The sequence below is a fragment of the Pogona vitticeps genome, chromosome 3 (genome assembly GCF_051106095.1).
Source record: "Pogona vitticeps strain Pit_001003342236 chromosome 3, PviZW2.1, whole genome shotgun sequence".
NCBI classification, from domain to species: domain Eukaryota; kingdom Metazoa; phylum Chordata; class Lepidosauria; order Squamata; family Agamidae; genus Pogona; species Pogona vitticeps.
In genome coordinates, this window is record NC_135785.1 from 108083873 (window position 1) to 108100964 (window position 17092).

Consider the following 17092-nt stretch of genomic DNA (forward strand, 5'->3'; position numbering starts at 1 on the left):
ATTCTGCTATTTCTCTCCCTGACCTCCTTTCAGTCCCTCAATCTCTGTCTGGTTCTTTTTCCTCTTTCTAGATGTTCCTCCTTTCTGCCCCTGTCTTTCTCCCCCTACACAAATTAACTGAGAAATCTTATTCTCTATTTCTCTTTCTCTCCCTCCCCCTTTTCCCTTTCCTTCTCTTCTGCCCTGAAGAGATGCAGTTTCAACAATCATCTGTTGGAGGGCGGGAAGAAGGAATCCACCCAGCTGAAAAGGGTGGGAAAAGCCCACTTCTGCCAAGGACCCTGTTATCATTGGCAAGGGCAGCTTCTCCTTCCCTCCCACTGGTGGTTTTTGCTTTGTTTTGTGTTTTCGGCACAGCCAGCTTGCTGTTACCAAAATCCCCCAGGTCTCCCCTCTAGAGTCAAAACAGAAACAAAAACCACACCAACCAGTGTTTCTTGTAAATAGACCACAAGGAACCATTCTGAATGTGGAGTTCATTGTCCAGGTCTACCTTTGGCCTTGAAATCTCAAGGAATAGAGTGCTTCCACCCCAGATTTTGGGATTCCTTCTCATGACTTCAGGACACCTCATGGGACAAACAGAAGGAACGTCCCTACGGAAAGTAAGGGCTGTGAACACCTTTGGGCATCTCCTGGTCAGTGACAGAACCTGCCATTGATCCTTACACTCTAGATGCACCATTGGATTGAAGATGGAAGCTTCCTCAAAAATTATCCTTACTTAACCCCACCACTACTAATTACTGTCATTTTTTAATGCATCCTGTTCTTCCTCTTCTACATCTCTTCTTGTTTTTCTTAACTCCTCTTTTCCTCAAAGTAGTCACCAACTAAGCTCTCATCCAGCTTTCAAGTATAAAATGGAACGTTGTTTTCTGTAAGCCAAACAAGAAGCATAACACTAGAACTTGGAAACGTTCCTTTTTAAGGTTACAGTTCTTGTAATTTCCTCAGCCAGCATTCATTCTTAAGGTTTCATTGCTTTTTGTGCCCTGTTCCTAGAGCAATCTGCAGAAAGATTCCAGCAATCTACGAACTAGCTAGGCTCGACTTTCCCACAGTTGCAACATTCAGCCATGAGAAAATAAGATTTTAGTTTATTCATCTACAGAATCCTGTCAGATTGTAGACGGCTTTACTTATTAATTTAGAATAATCAGCCAGAAGACTGGCTACATGTCTTGCTTCATAGCTCCAGTTCTATAAGGACTAGAGAATCATTTTTTTAAATGAAACTTAGAATTTGTTCCAGCTAATGGACTTAATGGACATTAAGTGGTATGTCAGAAATTTAAGTAAAACTTCACCGAATTGGATATATGGCAGCTGTACTCTAGGACTCAGGATTTGACTCTGAAAACTGAGGAACTGATATAATGCTGACTTGGCAACCATAATGAGGGGGGTCGCATCTCTACCATACACACATGCTGCAGCCATTTCAGCCTGATTCTTATACAGTATATCAATGACTGAGAGAGGCCAGTTTTGCATGGTGTTCTCCTTTCTGACTGAGAAGGAAAGCATGGAAGAATCCCTGTGCTTATTTCCAGTCAGTGATCAGAGAAAACAGTAGAGATTCTTCTCTGTCACTCTCTTGCAGTTTACTGGAGTAGAGTTTGGGGAAGGTGACCTGGACCCTTTGTGGTTTGGATATAACTTCACACAGACAAGAATAGGCCAACGGACTAGAAGAAACATGCCCTAATTAAAGACTAAGTTCCAAGCAAGCTGTGATGGCAAGCCCAAGACATGGAAGCTATCAGATTAAAAAAAAAAAATAGCAGGTTCGGGTGTGTGTGTGTTTCATCCAGACTACTATGCAGACAGTTAATTGCTTCTTCCTCAGTCATGATGGATTTAATTCCGCATCTGCTTTGGCCCAAATCTCCATTACTTAGCTTTTTGAAACAGCCTTATTGTTTACTAAATATTCATGAGATCAGGCTCTAAGACATGAATGCATGAAAGGAAAGGAACTAAGTAAGTACAGTAGGATGTGGATGTTTTAGCTCTCTTGAATCCATGTATACAGCTATTTTTGTATATGCTGTTTTTCAAGATCTTTTTATTCTGAAAGTAAAATTCCAGTTCTCCAAATCCATACAATGCTAATTACTGTAGGGTTTCTGTGTATGATGTATATTAAACACATTAACTGCTGCATTTTTTAAAAAAGAAAATCAATACACGTTAGCCTTGAAATCACTGATACCATAACCACAGAGCTATTGGATATTGTTAATGGTTAGTGTGTTGGATTTCAAACAGGAAAATGCATTTTCAAATCCCTGCTTAGTCACAAAGTTCACCTGTTATGCCAGGGCCTGTTAAGTACTTCTCAGCCAAGCCAAACTTACTGGGTCATTTTCAGAATAAAATGGCATGAAGGGAACTACATATTTATTATTACATTAATAAATAAAGAGATTTGGCCCCACACATTGGACTTTTGGTGATAATCTTATGAGATGTGTGTCAATTTTTGCTATCACTTTTTAGTGATGGCAAAAAAGAGAGAAAGATCTGCAATAAACGCCTACAGATTCCTGAAAATACCACAGAAATCCTCTATGAGTTACACTCTGTCATCTGATTTGCAGAGGGGAAAATGCAGGAGAAAGTGAGAGTAAACTGTAAAAATCAAGGAAGAAAACAAGGTGTTCAGAGGTGCATATTGGATATATTAGCCAAAACAGGATAATCAGTAAGAGGCAAAACACAGAAGTTCTTTCCTTGTTCTACAACTAAAATGGCCCAGTCAACATCATTGTCATAGGTTGCCTGTTTTCCAGTCACTCTTTTACAGGCAGAAACATTTGCCCAGTTGTCTTTGATTCACATAGTTCTGGGTTCCGGTGGATAGCTTTACTCTCTGTCTGATCACATAGAAAGGCTTGTTTATGGATATAGTTATATACTGGTAGACTTTCCTAGTATTCCCTTTCTGTTTGCTGACTCCTAATAGAGCCGAGCAGAGGAATAAGATCCCAGGAAGTGCTAATTGGAGTCTAGCAGCGGAGATGCCTAATAAATGTTTTTTTGTTTCTGGATATAGTTATATATTTGTAGACTTTCTCAGCATCTCTCAAGTCAGACAAGGCAAAGGAAAGGGCACTCATAGACAAACAGAGGAAAGTAAAAAAAGATAACAGAGATTATGGAGGGAAGAGATACTTCTTTGGTGGTGACCTGCAAAGTATGGGCAGTGTTTGTCTTTCTGGTTGCAGACAACACAGAAGTACACATTCAGCAAGTGTGAACTGGTGGCACTGGTGGAAGAACAAAGAAGTGAAAGCAATGACTCCATATGTTGCCTTATATGTCTAGTTTTATAAGCGCTAGAGAGCATTTTTAAATGTGAAAGCTTGGAATCTGTGTCAGTTGAATATCCAAAGAGGCACAAGGTGGCACCGCTAAAATCTGGGGGTGACTGGCTAAAGTGGTAATGTGGCCACCCTAAAAACTAATCATTTTTTTAGAATAACTTCTCATAATATCTTGTCTGCTGTGCAATATCAGTATGACTATCTGCCATCTCAAAGCATATTTCACCATTAATAATAGTTTAAAAGTACATGGAAAAATTAGCAAGCCAAACAGATCCTAAACAAGAAATAGAGGCTGAAATCTTGTTGCTTTGTATAGGGAGTCAGAAACAGAGCAGGCCCATGGAATCAGTGGGACTTTGGTGAGTCAACTCCTGCATAAATAACATTGATTCAATAGGCCTATTCTAGCCAAGGCCAACTTCGCTAACCAATAGGATTTTAGCCATAATAATAGTGTCCTAGAGAGTCTGATGAACAATAGAAGTGGAGACTCTTAAGATCTGGTATAAGCAACAGTCAACAAAACAATAAAGAAATTGAATCAGGAGAAGGTGGCAATCACATTAGTTTTCTTCTTGCTTCATTTTGCAAGTTGTTAAAAAATAATAATGAGACTATGACAGGAGTACTGCGTATCTATCTGAATCTGGGCCACAATAGTTTGTTCCACAATCAAAATTCCTTGAGGTCATTGTAGCAAGTTGTGTGCTTCAGGATTTGACCCTCAAGTGCAGGAAGCAGATGATAATGTACTTATCTACAGTATTGCTCTATTATTGACTTCAGGCATCACTGATTCTTTCTCTAGAAACAATGCAGTTTTACTCTAAAAAGAGTAAAACTGGACATCTGTTTCTTCTAACACGAGGTTTCCTCCATCTACATTTGGCAGATCAGCTTGTCTTTGTTTTGTAATCCATCAATCAGTAGATATTTTGGCTTGATTTTCATATTTGATGTCTCAGGCACATAGCACTGAAATTCTGGAAGCTAGGAAGGATAACATTGTAAATGGATGAAATAAACAATTGACATGTGATCTAGCCCATGGCTAAAGCAGAGCTCCAGGCTTCTGGTATTTCTGCTAGAACTAATGGACATCATTTTGCCAGTTTTAAGGGCTTATATTGCACTTCTCAGTTCTCTTCAGTATCCAAGAAACTTTATGAGGTCTGACTAAAGACACATACAATCTGTACGAACTCTCTACGTAGCTACTGTATCTAAGAGCTTCCTGCTTCAACCCATAGAATCAGTGACACACCTAATTAGCCACAAAGGAAATGGATTGTCAAGAAAGTCTTATTTCATCTCACAGCTCTTAAAGAGTGAAGTCTGGAGATCCTCTTAGCCTCATGAGTTTCCTTACATGATAATTGCATAGTGGAAATTTGTGGGCATCATGGTTTCCTCTCCTGCATCCCCCATGCTACATTTGTTGTTCCAGTATAAATACATTCAAAACCAATAGTATGGTTCCTAAACTGTACTTTGGGTTAATCACAAGACCAGACTTGAAACTGAAACAAACATTTTTGTTTGGATTAACGAAGATTTAGTCTTTGAGATTTAGGGAAGTCCACATAACTGTAGGGCCCTTCTTAGTTGTCTAAGATTTTATTCATGAAAAAAGGGCAGGAATACAAATGTTGAGCAGTTTCAAACTAATTTGCTTGGCATCATGACCACCAAGAAAATCAGGGAAATGTGATATAGTGAAAGGCTGAGTCTTCTTAGGGAGAAAATTTTACCATAATCACCAACAAAAGCAATTCTATTTCTTAGAAGGAAACAATGCCCGGCAAAACGATACCGTTTTCAAAGTGGTTTGAATATACAATGCAGAAAACCCTGAATAGCAGAGGATTCTTCCAAGGCTGTGTTTACAATGCTGTCTTTTCAATGTTATGTTTTAAAGTTTGGATACATGGATCAGAGGTCTGAGAAATAACAGGAGAGAAAATGCGTAGACAAATCCTAGACACAAACATGATAAAAATAAAATGGTGTTTCATGTCTGTTTTTTCTTTAGGCCATGTGCCCCTTGTCGGTGGATTTTGTCTGTCAAATTATCATTCTATCTGTTGTTTAGGGGCCAAATCACACATAAAGTAATAAAGCAAGGATTAAATGGCTCTGTGGTATTTGTTTGTTTTACTTTCAGAAAGAAACTGAGGGCTTCAAACTGGATATGTATCACTAAGAGGATATGTTCAAGCTATTCTGATTATCGTCTGGTCATTTTCCCAGTGCAAAAGGTCCCCTTAATACTTTGATTAGTCCAGTAGGGAAGGAGTGGGAAATACAAGTCTAGTTCTTTTGATGAGTAAATAGTGGATTCTACAGTGTGAGCCACAATGCAGGATTGTATGTTGCACACAGTCTTTTTGTCACACAGTGGCTGAAATCCAGTAGTAAGTTGCAGCTAGAGTATTGAATCGGTGGAACTTAACAGAAGAGTTGACTCACCGCGGATTCAATGGGCAACTCTAGTTGTGACTTACTTACTGGATTTAAGACAGAGGCTGGTATCCTGTATTACCTAAATGTGCAGTAGAAGGAAAATCCCTGTTCATGTAAATTCATGCGGTGATGGCACTGGTAAAACTTCTCCTTGAATATTTCATTTACCTGGAAAGTCCTATTATAACTTGACGGTGCAGAACGACAACAGTCAAATCATTAAATTTATGTAAAGTAAAATTGGTTGCTGATGCAAATCACTTAATTATTTCAAATAGGTTCCTCTTCACGCTGCTATTGATAGGGAGAAAAAAATTAAAAAATAAAAATGATGCTGACTGGGAGAGTAGGAAAGGCTTTTAAGTGAGACTGAATGTGGAAAGGCAAGTTCTCCCCACTTCATAGGCTCTATCAGTCTTGACTTTTAATTATATTTTATTGCTCTTCTCCAGCACATCCACAGTCCTCCCTCCTAAATGTAGATCGAAGAAGCTGACTTTACTTTTATCTTTCTGAAGGGAGGGTACTGCTGCACTCATGTCCTCTTTGTATAGTTCTTATAGGTATATATTTAGACACTCTGTAAAGAAAATACTTTATTAGATAGGCCTCTGACTTGATCCAGCAGGACTCCTATATTCCTAAGCAACAAATTATACAATGATCAATCAGTTAGTTAAACTGGTTTTGTTTGTCTTGTACCCCATCTTTCTCTTGAGGATCTCAAGGCAGTGTTCATGCCCCAACTAACCTTACAAAATCCCTGTGATACCAAATATTTGGTGCACATATCTTCACTGTGCTGTTGTCCTCACTTGCTCTGGGGCTTCTCCAGGCTGATCTGGTAAAATTTTTGTTGGAGATTTGAAGGGATCATCCTATCACTGGTGTTTCACATGGGATGGGAATTTGTTGCTGGAGGTACTGGTAGGCAGTGGGTTTTCCCAGCACTGCTTCTTTAGTCACACCCAGAACTGATAACTCAGGCCTCACTCTGAACAAAGATTATCCTCCCCTTTTGCCTATCCCCTCCACCCTCTCCCCACCTCTTTCATGCTCTTTCCTTCCCTCCTTGTTTTACATGTAGCCCACCAGTCTCAAACCTTCATAATTTTTTTTTTGTTGTAATGCTTTCCAGTGTAATTTTTTTAATTTTATTTTTCACTTTTATGCTATGGTGCACAAGTGTGACACAAAAAAACCCCTTAAAAACAGAACACGGGAACAGCAGGTCTTTTTTCTGTCTTCTTCCCACCTGTTCTACCCCCTCATTGCTTTCCCTCTTATTTTACCCGCCAGCCACTCTTATCCCAATGTTCTCACTCGCTCCCTTTTCATTTTTGGTTTTTCAACTTTTGTACTATGGGGCAAAAGTGATTTTAAAAAGGCAGGACCAGCTGTCACATTCTTGGCTTTCCCCCTGACTACTTCACTCTCTTCTCCTTTCCCCGTTCTCTAACCTTCAGGTTTTTGTTGCAACTGGTTTGCAATTTATTTATTTTTGTATTAGTTCCCCTTCCAACATGTGATTTTAAAAAAAATACAGTTAGCACAGCAACAGCTGATATCCCAAGAAATCTAAACAAGGGTGGCAACCAGGTGAGGAGGAGTGGAGACTGTAGCGGGCACGTTGAAGCCTCTACCAACTCAGGCCTCCAGGAGTGCTCACTCTTCTTCTCAGGTAGCTGCCACCAGGTATTGCTGTTTCAATACCAATAAATCACTGAATCATGTGTTTCTTCAAAACTTAAACTTGTTTATTGGTTTAACAAAATAAAGTAAGTAAATCACAAGAAGTTAATCAAGGTCTCTCATTCACTGACACACAGAGATTCTTCCCTCACTGTTTGGCTCACAGGCCCATAGACACACTCATCACTCACTCTCACAAAATCTCTCTATCTAATCTTCCCTCTTTCCTCATACACCCCTTTATATATACCAGCTCCTCCCCCTTCAGCACCACCTTCCGTCCCCTCATTGGCTGATGTTCCACTCCCCAGCTGTGACGGACAGGTGAGGGCAGGGCTGAATGCTACAGAGACTAACCAGCAGAAATCAGCCCTTTAGGAAATGCCATCAAATGGCACACATGCACAAAGAGCATTTACCAGTGTGCATCAACTCAGTACTGAAGCCCATGCTACCAGATCATACACTGGAGCAGGGCAGAAGAAAAATAATACACACAAACATACATTGGGAATAGTGTAAAAAGAAAAAGAAAGAAAGAAAAAACCTGGAAAGGGCTTTGAAATATTGTTGACATGTGCTTCTTGTGACTACCCTGTTCCCTGAAAATAAGAACTAACCTGAAAATATTTTATGTAATAATTCTTGTGTTTTTTTTAAATTTGCTGTTATATCATATTGGAAGCCACCTAGAGTGGTCGTAGGACAAGATGGGTGGGGTACAAATAAAATAAATATAAAAATAAATAAAATAAGCCCTGGGATGATTTTTCAGGATGCTCATAATATAAGCCCTACCCCAAAATAAGCCCCAGTTAAGAGAAACCCAGCCCTCCACCATTGTGCAGCAAGCAGGAGAAGAAGGCATGACTGTGTTTGAATCAATGTAGATTGTTGTACATGAGGAAAAAAATCCCTGAAAATAAGCCCTAATGCATTTTTGGAGCAAAAATTAATATAAGACCTTGTCTTATTTTCAGGGAAACATGGTACCAAAATACAGCAACATATCACAGGTGCAAAAAAGTTGGAAAATATTCAGTGTGGACAGGGCCCTAAAAGTTTATCACTACCCCATAGTCACCAACTGAATATAACGGCTGAGGAGGATGCTAAAGTCTGTGGCCAAGCCAAACATTGTTTACCAGGCAACACATCTCATTTTGAAGACATCATTCTAAATGGTAAATGAGAGTTTACCTCCTTTCCCACCCCCCCCACTAACAGAAATGCCTGCCAGTAAGAAGGAATAATGTTGTGATGCTAGTGTTGGAGGAGATGTCACAAAGTTGTAGGTAAGAATGGCCATCCAATAGTTGAATCATCTTGCAGAAGAGGTGTCCCACCCAACTAAGTGCAGTCCAGGAAGTATGTCCCATTTCCTTGAGAAATGAAATGAAAATTTGTTTTTGCACTCCTAGTTATGTAACAAAAGAAAGATGTCTGCCCCTAGCTACTAGCAGTCCATCATAGAAGGCCAATGACCTGTATTTGCTTGGGTCTTTTAAATTAAATTTTATAATTGTTCATAAACTCTTACGTCTTCATATATATATACACTGTTTATATAATCTCGTTATTTTTTCACATAGTCTCTTCCTTAGCTCATTATTGCATTTTTATGTCTAGCTAATGCTGCTTAGAATAACTGGCAGTCCAACCCATTATCCACTTGGTTTTTTTATTCCATATCAGATTTCAACAGGGGATACCATATCTCCATAAAATTATCTTTTTAAATCTTCACTCTGTATAATCTGATTCAATTAGTCAGTTTCTCCATCAGCACCACCACCCATATTTAATTCATATACCTGTGCAGTCAGGTCCTGAGCATCTTTCAGCATCAGACAGTTTCGTTCAATGCTACCCCTATAAGAGTTGCCACCAATTCCTTATTTGATAAATGTTCATTTCCTCTGGTAAATAGAGAGAATAATAATAAGGTTTCATTTGGAACTAATTTTAATTTGTTACTTTTTTCTAGCAAATTAATTACTTCATACCAGAATACTTTTACTTTGGGGCAATCTAACTACATGTGTTCTAATGTTCCTTGACGGCCACAACACTTTCTCCAATTCAATTCTGGTATCTCTCTATTAATTTTATGTAGCTTGGTAGGACATAAGTGCTACCTGTGAACTACATTTAACATCATTTCTTTAGGTTTTGCTGATACCAATTTATATGGTTCAGTATGCTATATTTTTTCCAAAATATTTTTTGGCTTTTCACACGACTTCTCCATTTTGACTTTATTTTTGTAAAATAAATGTCACAGTATAATATATGGCATGTGTTGTTGTTCATCTGAGGTTGTATTTACCTAATTTTCAGACCTGCTAAGGACCAGGTTATTTTTATTATGTCCTGATACGTAAAACCATAGAATTCAAAGAGGAAGTACTTTCTTTTTCACATGATTATATTTGTCCTTATCCAATCCATTACTGACAGCAGACACTGATCTAGAGCTGCAATAGCTTCCTCAAATTTGTATGGAAAGGGGAGGTACACCAAACCCTGAAACTCTGGAGTCCTCTCTTAGTGGGTTCATGTAGATGTTAAACAGCAAAAGGAACAACACACAGCCTTGAGGGGCCTCACAGGCCAACAGTGAGGGTGTCAAACAGGAGTCCCCCCAGCACCATCTTCTGAGTTCTCCCCTTCAGGAAGGACCAGGGCCATCACAGAACAGTCATGCAGAACATGAACCATGAAACAGATTCTGAGTTTTCCTGGCCTTGTTGATGGCAGTCAATGAAGTGGAGTTGGTCAAGAAAATGTGTGGTGTTGTGATGTTCTGTGTTCTGTGAGAATAGATTTCACTGGAAGAGTAACAAAAAAGATCCATGGAAGTGCTATTTTCAGTAGCAGCCATACCACATTTTCAGAGTTCCATCTTGCAGTAATAGATATTTTTCACCTTTTCTTAATACTAAGTTATGTGTGTTAACTTAATACTAACTGTATTCAGTTAAACGAACATCTTAGGTCAAGTACTTTTTTCTGCAAATAAACATATTTCTTCAGTTCTTGAACGTGTGACAACGCTCCCAATTTCCACTCACCTGAAAAACAAAAAGAAATGTATTGCCCAGTTGTTTGTCAAATGTCTTAAGGCTCTTTGTAATATTATTATTAGAATTTACACCACTCTGCTCTTCATGAAGTGTTGTACAATCAAATAAAGTATGAAATATGGGGTTTACATAAACTATTATTCTGGAAGGAGGATGAGGAAATCTTCATGGGTTTTACTCAGATGATTCCCAATAAATGAGGCAATGAACAGACAGTTAAGCCGATGCGGGTTCTGACATCATAAACCTGAGCAGCAGTGATGTCATAGATGGTCTGGAAAACAGAGGGACCCAAGAGGCAGGACAGTGCAGAAGACAGTGCGGTGGAATGACAGAAAGGTAAAAGAAGGGAGGGCCACAAGAGAAGAAAAATTGAGAAGGCCTTTACAGAGGTCACATTTAAGGAAGGCAGTGTCCCAAGAAATAGTAGATAAGAAGAGAAAGAACAAGGGAAGAGAAAGGGTTGTGAGGAGGGGCCTTGAAGAAGGGTGGGGTGGTCACAATCAGCCACAGCAGCAAGTTCAGACCATTAGGACTCTTTGCATAGTATTTTCCAGATATACATCTGTTTATATTTCGTATATTTTAGTTTTCTGAATTAAGTTCGTATCAGACAGGTCTGGGACTCAATTATTTGAGTCCTCACTAACATATAGATATGGTCTATGCATATTTTGCTCAGAATCCACCCATCCCTGCATCTGCTTGTGTTTATATTTAGATCAAACCATCCTTCTCCTTTAAGAGTTGTCGTTCATTGTTCTATCCCAGTGGTAGGGCATGCATTCTTTTTGGCACGGTCCATTTCATTGAGAGAAAGCACCCTCCAGCAGCCTCAGTATTGTGGCTGCAGATTTCAAGTGAAAGTGTGGGGGGGGGGAGAGAAAGAGAAGGGAAGCAAGGTGGGGGGGAAGGGAGAAGATGGAACAGGGACAGCAGGAGAGAGAGGAGAAATATAAAAAGTCCATTTACTTTCCCAGACCCTTCGCAGACGCTCAGGAAGCACTTAATTGATAGCTGACCAGGAGACAGGGGTCATTAGCTATTGGAAAGGGAGGAGCACACCAAATGGCACATCACTCCTCCCCCCCCACCTCAGCAGACCCTTTGTAGCTTAACCCACCCTCCACCCAAAATGGCCAGTCTGGACAGGCCCTCTGTCAGATCCTCTAAGGGCTACAAATGAAAGCTTGACTGGATGACCATGTCCAGACTTGGAACATTTTTCTGTTTGGGGGTGTTAAATGATATGTGAGGGGCTGTGACCAACTGCAAAAATAAATGATCCCTCCACATGACCTCCAGGGGTGTGATGCATGGTTGTCTGTTGAACAAGGAAGAAGATACTGGACACTTGCTGGGTTTGTGTTTTTTGCTTCTTGAAGAGAAGAGGCTTTAGTGTATTTATGAAGGCTTTCACGGCCGGGATCTAATGGTTGTTGTGGGTTTTTCGGGCTCTTTGGCCATGTTCTGAAGGTTGTTCTTCCTAACGTTTCACCAGTCTCTGTGGCCAGCATCTTCAGAGGACAGCACTGAGACCAGAGCACAGAGTGCTGTCCTCTGAAGATGCCGGCCACAGAGACTGGCGAAACGTTAGGAAGAACAACCTTCAGAACACGGCCAAAGAACCCAAAAAACCCACAACAACCAAAAGGCTTTAGCTTTGCACAAAGACGGTGCTGAAATCCTATTGCTTAGTGTAAGAAAATTTGTAACTTTCAGTCCATGCCTAACCAGCAAATTAAAAAAAATCCTCATATTGAATCTCAGGCGCACATGCACATTAATCAAACCAATGTGCACACACACACACACACACACACACACACCCTGAGAACAACCCCAGGAACTATTTACATATTTGCTGGTTCATGAACTGGAAGTTATGAATGTTCATAATAAGCAACAAGATTTCAGCCAGTTTCAGCAAACAAGAGAGAGAGAGAAACTGCACTCCTCATCTTGCTCTTAATGGCTTTTCCCATCCCTAGTTTTAAGGCATGCTGTCGGTTACTAAGGATTGGTGACAAGTCCCAGCTGCATATCTGGTTCCCTTTTCATGCAAGCTTTCTACAGCAGAACATACACACAATCATCATAGGCATACTGGGAACTCTGTGACAGTACTGTGGAAAAATCAGGGGACAACCTGATCTGGACTAAGTTCCTCCAAAGTAGAAAGTTTTTGAATACAAGCGTATTTGGCAAATCATTTAGCACAGTTTACAGAGCAAAAGATTCCTCATTACTTATCCTCCCCCACCCCATAAATTCATGGTACATTTCTCTCCCACAGCCCCACCAGTTTCTACTTGATGATTAGAGTGGGCACAAACTGTTCACACATTAGGAAATATTAGCAATGCCTCCTGCAGCACCTCGCCCCCGCTCTTTCCCACCTCCTCCACCCACGCATAACGCCCACTCCTCTGACATCACGAGACGACAGTGTTGGTTTTGTTCCTCTGTGTGAGTTCCCTTTTTCTTTGTAGCATACAAGAAAGGGAAAGCAGACAACAATGCAGTCGGTATCTGTTCAAAGCAAAGGGAGATATACATTTGCTATGCTTAGTGGTACAGCCTAGAGTAGAATGCTAAGTGACAACAAGAGAACCAGCCTGAGGTGATTGTAGTCCCTAGTTTTGTTTTTTGTTTTTCCTGAATTTTGGAAGGGTTAGGAAAATGCAGCATTACTGTGAGCAGGAGAAGGAGCAAAAGCTTTTTGTTAAAGTATCTCTCAGTGCTTAATTTCAAACAAGACTAGTAATGAAGCCCTACCCTGGGAGAACTGGCCGATTTGCCATAAGTATGGAGGAACAGTGCGTGGCTGTGGGAGTCCACTAGAACCAGGACAGGCAGGTACAGGACAAAGCCTCAAATGCAGCCATTCTAAACAAATTACAACATTGAAATCATATCTGCAAACATGCTGGTTAATTAAACCGTTTAAAATCTCACATTCGTTTCCTGAAGCAGTTTTAAGCCCCTACTTTATATCAGAGCAATAATTTTCAAAGTGGACACGCATAGCAATACGAAAACTGTGTGACTGCAAATCAATTTAAAATATATTGAAGCTGAAATCGTTACAGATCAGCGGCGTGCCCGAGCCCTCAGCTAAGGAAAAAGAGAAAAACAAAGGTACACTCAAGGTTCTTCTTCAACAAATTTTCAAAGATTAGGGAAGGCACCTGTGGCCCTTGAAATGTTTTCTATCACTCACATGAACTTCAACCAGCAGAGTAAATGGGGAGGGGTTGCTGAAGTAGCAGTCCAAAAACTTCTGGAGAGCCACAGTTACCCACTTCTGTCGTAAGTCAGCCCTATAAGAAGGGCTGTACTGGAAAACAAATACAGGCATTGATTGGGGGGATCCATTTCAACCAAGCTTGCACTCACTTTCTTGCTCTTTTGCAGTGACCAAGGTTCCCTCTAAGGTGAGCAGGGGCACAAGGGCATGGAACTCCTCCCCCCTCCACGCAGCCCTCCTCCTCCTCTGTGCACCCACAGCAATCATTTCCAGTTCCTTTGGGTCTGGTCGTGGTGGAACCCCATTAGCTCAAGCTCACTGAATTTTACGTCTCATTTCAGTGGGGAAAGCCAGTTATGAATATTGTATGAGTTAGTTATATGCCATCAAGTTGGAACTGATTTATAGCTACCCCTCAGCGGGCTTTCAAGCTAAGTGAGATAAGTAAGGAATAATTTTACTAGTTCCATTCCCCCAGTGAGTTTTCTTGGCTGATTTGAACCATAGTCTCTAGAATCCTAGTCCATCGCTCTGTCCACTACACTGCACTGGATACCCTTATTGTATAAAAGCCTTCGCTTTAATAATTCTTTAAAAATATATATTCCCCACCCCACTGCTGACACCATTTCTTTTGAATCGCCTTCCAAGGGAAGCAAAGAGTGCATGAGCAGAGAAGATATAACTTGGATGATTTTCAAGACTAGCCTCTAAAAATGGAACACGTTTCCTCTTTTGGAACTTGTTGATATGTCTCATAGACTGGAAGACTGTATTAGGCAGCTATAATAACTTCCCCTGTGGCCAAATGTACAAGACAAACTGAACAAGCAGCAGACAAATTGGAGAAATAAGCAGAGTATAGCAGAATCTGATGCCTTCTTGCGAAAGCTATCAGCAAATAATTTAAGAATGTATCTTCATCCACTGATAGTAACAAAAACGACCGAAAGAGTCTTCGTGTTTTTTGTGAAAGAACTGGCTGATGAATCAATTGACAATGCAATCTTGTACAGAGCTGTTCAAAAATAAGATCTTTCCAAACCAATAGGGCCGACTGTCACAAAAATGAGTGCAGCCCTAAGGTGGGATCCCATCCATGCTTATTCAGAAATAAGTCACATGGATTCAGCAAGACTTGCTTTAAAGCAGGTATGCGATGTATTTGGCAGCATGCTGAAATGCTAACTGAATCAGAGCTATTTGTGCATCTCCATGGTGACCATGGGATGGAACAAAGAGTCCAGCATCATCAGCCCTTCATGTTAAATCCTATGGTTGTGGGGTTAGAAACATTAAAATAAAAAGATGTGACATGATTAAAAGAGGGAGAAAGGAAGTTGAATGTATCAGCACATTATAAGGAAGATGCTGATCTAGCACCAGAGGAGGAGGACACTGATGGCTCCCCTTCCCCAGAGAAGCCTAGGACCTCTCCTGCAAACACTAATCACCGAGATGCTGGAGAGGGTCTCTGACTGAGATCCCCAGCCATAGCAGCCACTCTTTATAATATCTGGCTCAGCTGCAGTCTGAAGCAAGGGACTTTTGTTGGTATAGCATGTTGTCTGGGCTTCACAGTCTCAAATTTTCTTTCTTTCGTACATACATGCATGCAGATGAGTGGCTGTTTTCTTTTATGAGTTTTGAGTGCATAGGTCAGAACTTCACTTTAAGGTATTAGAGCCTGTCTCCCATACCCCAGCCCATAGCTATTTACCTTTTCCCATTCGTGGGAATGGGAATTTTTATGGCGATCCAGTAAAGTCTACCAGCATAGTCTTGGACACAGATGGGACTGGAGGACCTCCAAAAGGACACAGGGCAAATCAGGTCTTGACCTTCTCATTCAAGTCCCAAAGGGGAGGTGGCAGAGGTCAGCCTACTCTGAAACGGGCTTGTACAGGACTGGAGCCTTGGTGCTCGATTTTGAAAAGAATTTTAGCAACTCTAATAGCATCTAAAGCATCTTCCTTTAATTGAGAGCAATAGAGAATGGCAGGCTATATTGGAGTACAGTTTTGTAGATGTTTTCCCTCATCTTTTCCTCATATGGTTTCCACCAATTAGAACCAATCTACTATTTTCCTCTCTATAATTTGAAAGTACAAGCTCCCCACTGCTGTCCCTCACTATATGCCATGATAGGTTGAGTTCCTGAGTCCCAAATATCTGAAACATTGAAAGTTAAGAACACTACAGTTGTACCAGTCGTGTGAAAAAGAAAGTACACCCTCTTTGAATTCTATGTTTTTACGTATCGGGACATAATAAAAATCTTCTGGTCCTTAGTAGGTCTGAAAATTAGGTAAATACAACCTCAGATAAGCAATACATGACATATATTAAACGGTCTCATGATTTATTTTACAAAAATAAAGCCAAAATGGAGAAGCTATGTGTGAAAAACTAAGTACAGTGGTGCCTCACTTAACGAGCGCACCGTATAATGACGAAATTGCATAGAGAAGCAATTGTTGCTACCGACGGCCCCAATGGGCGAAACTCGCATAGCGAAGGTCGGTAAGCATTTCGCTTACCGACCTTCGCTTTGCGCCCCACGGATCAGCTGTTCGGTGGGTCCAAAATGGCCGCCAGAACAGCCGAAATGGCTGTGCGCAGCGTTTTCGCGCCCTCCCCTCGCTTACCGAGGGCGCGAAAATGGCTGCCGGCTATGGGAAGACTTCGCTAAACGGTGAGTTTTCAGCCGATTTGGAACGCATTAAACATCATTTAATGCGTTCCAATGGCTTTTTACTTTCCGTTTAACGAAGTTTTCACATAGCGAAGGTTAATCCGGAACGGATTAACCTTGCTATTTGAGGCACCACTGTACACTGTATGATTCAATAGCTTGTAGAACCAGCTTTAGCAGCAGTAATTTGAAGTAATCATTTTCTGAATGATTTGATCAATCTCTCACATTGTTGTGGAGGAATCTTGGCCCCTATTCTTTAGAGCGTTGCTTCAGTGCATTGAGGTTTGTGGCCATTTGTTTCTGCACAGCTCTTGTAAGTGCCCACCACAGCATTTCAATCAGGTTGAAGTCTGGACTTTGACTGGGCTATTGCCATACCTTGATTCTTTTCTCTGACCTTGGAGTGAGTTTGCTGGGATATCCGCTCCTGGGAAGATTGGCAACTGCCTTGAATGTTTTCCACTTCTGAATAATCTTCCTCCCTGTAGGATGATGGACTTTAAGTTGTTCGGAAATGGCCTTATAATTCTTTCCAGATCGATGGGTAGCAACAATTGCTTCTCTACAA

At 40.7% G+C, this 17092-nt stretch overlaps 1 protein-coding gene across 2 annotated transcripts in view; it reads left to right on the forward strand.

Annotated features, from left to right (window-relative positions):
* Nucleotides 1–17092, forward strand: part of RASGEF1A (RasGEF domain family member 1A) — a 304991-nt gene that overhangs the window by 199307 nt on the left and 88592 nt on the right. The gene's annotated exons all lie outside the window — the stretch shown is intronic.